Source organism: Oryx dammah, unplaced genomic scaffold (genome assembly GCF_014754425.2).
Source record: "Oryx dammah isolate SB20612 unplaced genomic scaffold, SCBI_Odam_1.1 HiC_scaffold_23, whole genome shotgun sequence".
NCBI lineage: Eukaryota > Metazoa > Chordata > Mammalia > Artiodactyla > Bovidae > Oryx > Oryx dammah.
The window spans coordinates 5,405,284-5,411,166 of record NW_024070207.1 but is presented as its reverse complement, the minus strand read 5'-3'; positions in this window follow the sequence as shown (position 1 = coordinate 5,411,166).

Here is a 5,883-nt window from a genome sequence, read left to right as displayed (position 1 = left end):
TGCCAGTAAGACTGTCTATAGGAAAAAATAAGGAAAATTCATTAAAAACCACAATAAAAAGGAAAGCAATGTCACTCTCCTTTGTTTTATCAGGAAAGATGTCACATTGCCAAAAAGCTGTCCAGAAAATGTTCTCTCATCATTATGATATTGTGCAGTTGAACTATGGATCAGCATCAACTAAAAGAGCAAAATGGAGCCAAGATGCCTTGCAGTGTTGCAGGTGGTGCTGGATGTTGGCACTTTTTAGAGCTCTGCACAGTAGTTGGGCCCTAAGGCCTAGCAGAGGGGCAGGTGGCATGTGGGGGCTGGCCCAGCTAGAAGCCAAACAGGATACTGTCCTGATTTACAAAACTAACACTATGGCACGACTAATTTCAAAGCCGTTTGGTGAGGTCAGAAGAAGCCAGAGCTTCTTTTTTTTTTTTTTTGGTGATTGATATCTTTATTCTTTTTAAATTAATTTATTTATTTTAATTGGAGGCTAATCACTTTACAATATTGTGGTGGTTTTTGCCATACTTTGACATAAATCAGCCACGGGTGTACATGTGTATGTACACCCCATCCAGAACCCCCTCTCCTATCTCCCTCCCCATCCCTCTGGGTTGTCCCATTGCACCAGCTTTGAGTGCTCTGTTTCTAACTGAGCTGTATCTTCTCCAACTAAATGGTTAATCCAATCTCAAACCTTTTCTTTTCAAAATTAATTTAGTAATTAGCTCAGAGACCTCCATATTTCTTTTACAAGCATAGCTGTTTATGCTCAAAATCTGGTGATCAAAATCTCAGAAGTTTAAGCTTTCCAGATTTAGTTTGAATGTGACATATCCATGAACGTGATATTGAGGAAGCTGCAACAGCTGAATTCTAAACCTCCCTAACAGGTGCTGATTCGGCTAATGGCAACTTTGTGTGGAGGGCAAAAGTTGCTTGCTTTCAACAGCACAGATTTTCCACAGATGGCCTTAAAGCTAGCAAGTCCAGAAGCTGTAAAAAAAAAAAAAAAGCACTCTTTTCATCTATGTCACAGTGGAAAGAATATAGATTTTTTTAAACAGTTTGCTGTCCAAATGCTAATTGGTGATGTGTTTTCCAATCCTACAGCTAGGTGACTTAGAAAATAAGGAACTGTCCTTTTGCTGTAACACTGGTAGAAATCCATCTCTCTTTGCCTCTGCTAAGTCCCAAGAGAACAGTTGTCTACATATAATTATATACAGTTGGGCAGTCAGTGGCTTCACTTAGGAGAGACCCAGCTCTGATCTTTGCTGGCTCTCCAATGACTCCTGAACTATAAAGGAGGTAGTCATGCCAGGTCAGGGTTCATTATAGAAACAGAGAGTTTGAAGGGACTGACATTGGAGCTGACAGCAAGGGGCTTGACTTTTGGAGGAAGGACTTTATCCATGGAAACTTGCATGAGCAGAATGCACAGAACCTACCTGTATGCTTTCTTACCTTACCCAAAGTGAAGGAGAACAACAACAACAACAAAAAGAATTCCTTGACTTTGCCAGCAACTTTCCTTTCCTTTAATATTCAGTGTAAGCTGTTCAGAAATTCTATTATGTTCTTTACAGGGATACACTAAGGGAAAGATTGTGAATTCTAATATAATCAGACTAAGATACTTGAACTTTTACAAAGCAGCATTACTTTACTAGGCTGAATGTTTATACAATTCACTGTAGACATAGACAATTTAGCCTGTTAATATATAGTACTGGCAGGTTATGTTCAGCCATAAAGATACCTTCTGTGGCACCCCCCTACCCTTTTAAGAAATATTATCATAAGCCAAGATACCAAGATAACATATACAAGAAACTGGATTTTTTCATTAAATTGAAAAGCAGTATCGTCTGTATACTGTGATAAAAGATGTGCATGTATACTGCAGAAAAATTCATAGATTCATGTTATTACCTTTCTACATCTCCCACAAGAAGCTGAAAAATGATGTTAATGGAGGTAAATTAAAATTTTAAAATGTATTCCTAAGGTGGAGGTTATTTTTGTTTTATTTTTTTAACCAGAAATTGGAAACATGAGAAAGAATACATTAAAAAAAAAAAAGAGGTGGGGGAGAATCCTGAAGAGACATGCATATGAAAAGGAGCTCAACATCATATATCAAAAATTAAAACAAAAATAAGATACCACTACATACCTATTGAAATAGACAACACTTATGGATATGGAACAACAGGAGCTCTCTCATTCATGGCTGGTGGGAATGCAAAATGATACAGCCACTTTCAAAGATGGTTTGGCAGTTTCTTACAAAAGCAAACATACTCTTACCATATGACCCAGGAATCATGCTCCTTGATATTTACCCAAGTGAACTGAAAACTTACATACACACAAAACCTGCACAGCAAATTTTTATAGCAGTTTTATTTATAGTTGCTAAAACTTGGAAAACTTGTCCAAGATGTCCTTCAGTAAATGAAGAGATAAACTGTGATACCTGCAGACAATAAAATATCATTCAGCATTTTAAAAAATGAGCTACCAAGCCAAGAAAAAATAGAGGAAGCTTGGATACATGTTACTAAGTGAAAGAAGTCAGTCTGAAAGTGCTACATGATTTATGGTTCTAAGTATGACATTCTGGGGAAAGCAAAAGTGTTTAGAGGAGAGACGAATAGGTAGAGAATGGAGAATATAGTGCAACTATACTGGTGGATACATGACATTATGTCTGCCAAAACACAGAAAATATACAATACTATGAATGAGCTCAAATGTAAACTATGGACTCTAGGTGATAATGATGTCTTAATGTAGGGTCAATGATTATAATAAATGTATCATTGTGATTCAGCATATTGTTAGTGGGCAATTTCCATTCATTTGCTGTGAACCTAAAACGGCTTTTAAAATATAGTTTATTAACTTAATAAAAGATATATGCAAACATGCACACATACATGCAGTTGCACACACATATAGCAAATAATTAAGCTGGTTTACTGAAAGGCGATGCCAAAGAATGCTCAAACGACCGCACAATTGCACTCATCGCACACACTAGTAAAGTAATGCTCAAAATTCTCCAAGCCAGGCTTCAGCAATACATGAACTGTGAACTTCCAGATGTTCAAGCTGGTTTTAGAGAAGACAGAGGAACCAGAGATCAAATTGCCAACATCCGCTGGATCATCGAAAAAGCAAGAGAGTTCCAGAAAAACATCTATTTCTGCTTTATGGACTATACCAAAACCTTCGACTGCGTGGATCACAATAAACTGTGGAAAATTCTGAAAGAGATGGAATACCAGCCCACCTGACCTGCCTCCTGAGAAACCTATATGCAGGTCAGGAAGCAAAAGTTAGAAGTGGACATGGAACAACAGACTGGTTCCAAATAGGAAAAGGAGTACGTCAAGGCTGTATATTGTCACCCTGCTTATTTAACTTCTATGCAGAGTACATCATGAGACACGCTGGGCTGGAAGAAGCAGAAGCTGGAATCAAGATTGCCAGGAGGAATATCAATAACCTCAGATATGCAGATGACACTACCCTTATGGCAGAAAGTGAAGAGGAACTAAAAAAGCCTCTTGATGAAAGTGAAAGAGGAGAGTGAAAAGGTTGGCTTAAAGCTCAACATTCAGAAAACGAAGATCATGGCATCCAGTCCCATCACTTCATGGGAAATAGATGGGGAAACAGTGGAAACAGTGTCAGACATTTTGGGGGGCAGGGCTCGAAAATCACTGCAGATGGTGACTGCAGCCATGAAATCAAAAGACGCTTACTCCTTGGAAGGAAAGTTATGACCAACTTAGATAGCATGTTAAAAAGCAGAGACATTACTTTGCCAACAAAGATCCATCTAGTCAAGGCTATGGTTTTTCCAGTTGTCATGTATGGATGTGAGAGTTGGACTGTGAAGAATGCTGAACGTCGAAGAATTGATGCTCTTGAAGTGTGTTGTTGGAGAAGACTCTTGAGAGTCCCTTGGACTGCCAGGAGATCCAACCAGTCCATTCTGAAGGTGATCAGTCCTGGGTGTTCATTGGAAGGACTGATGCTAAAGCTGAAACTCCAATACTTTGGCCACCTCATGCGAAGAGGTTGACTCATTGGAAAAGACTCTGATGCTGGGAGGGATTGGGGGCAGGAGGAGAAGGGGACAACAGAGGATGGGATGGCTGGATGGCATCATGGACTCGATGGATGTGAGTCTGAGTGAACTCCAGGAGTTGGTGATGGACAGGGAGGCCTGGTGTGCTGCGATTCATGGGGTCACAAAGAGTCGGACACAACTGAGCGACTGAACTGAACTGAACTGAACTCACTATCCAGCTTACAAAATAGAAAATTGACATGAATATTGAAGCTCTTTGTTGTGCCTCTCCTCAATCCCATCCCCTCGCACCATCCCATCCTCAACCTTCTCCCTGAGATAAATATTACACTGATTTTTGTTTTCCTTCCAATGTCTTTCTTTACTGCATTTGCTTATATCTGTAAATAATGTGTCATTTAATTTTATATACTGTTGAACTTTGTATAAATGGAAGCATACTGTAAAGAATTCCTGAGATTGTTTTTTTTTTTTTTTTTCCCTCGGACCTTAGAATAATGTGATTTTTCCTGTAGCAGAGGTTCATTCTTCTGACAGCAGTATACAATTCCATTCTAAATTGTGTTCATCACATTTTTCCCTTCTCCTCTCCTGTTTTTGGACACTTGGTTGTTACACATTCCTTTTTTCTTTCTTCTTATCATGCTGTTACAGACTTTCTTTACATGTCTTTTTGTGAATATTTATAGGAGATCTCTCTAGGAAGTATTCTTAGAGGTAGAATTGCTGAGTTCTATGCTATCTTCACCTTTACAAATCAGTGCTAAATTGTCTTTCGAAGTTGTTATATCACTTTATACACCTATCAACAGTGTATGAAAGCTCTGATTACTCTACATCCCTTATAATATCAGATTCTTTTTCTTTCTTCTTTCCTTCCTTCCTTTCATTTTTTGGACCATTTTGATGGGGTTAAAGTGATATCACATTTAACTTGCATTTCCTGACTATTAGTGTGGTTGCTTTTTAATTTTTCATATATTTAACCTTTTTTGTGTTCCTCTTCTATGAAATGCTTGTTTAATTTGTTTTCTTATTTTCCATTAGATTGTTTATCCTTTTCTTATTGTTGTATCATCTCCCAATTTGTGATTTCTCATTTCACCTAGTTATGCTGACTTAATTTTTATATAGTCAAAATTATCAATTTTCCTTGCCATTTGCATTGTTGGTATCATATTCAAGAAATCCTTCCATATAATAAGGTCCTAAAGGCATTCTTCTGTGCTTTCTTCTATGCTTTTTGCATTTTTGTTAACCAATTTGAAACTTATTTTGTGTATAAATATAGTTTATGCTTTCTGTATAGATAGTCAATTGTCTAAGCATACTTTGTTGGATGTTTTACTCATTGATCTGTAATACCAGCCCTATCATAAATCATTTCTATATATGTGACTGTCTGTTCCTAGTTTACTACTTTACAGGACTATTTATGTATCCCTAAGCAAATAATACACCGTCTTGTTGACTAGGCTTCCCTGAGAGCTCACTTGGTAAAGAATCTGCCTGTAATGCAGGAGACCCTGGTTCTTCCTGGATTGGGAAGATCCACTGGAAAAAGGATACGCTACCCACTCCCACTCCAGTATTCTTGGGCTTCTCTTGTGGCTCAGCTGGTAAAGAATCTGCCTGCAATGCAGGAGATCTCGTCTTTAGATGATCTTTATATCTATTAGTGCAAAACCTCCCCAACCCCTTGCTCTTTGTCATCAGTTTTTTGGCAATAGCTGTCCTTTCCTTTGTCATATAAATCTGTATTAGTTAAGGTTTTTCACAGA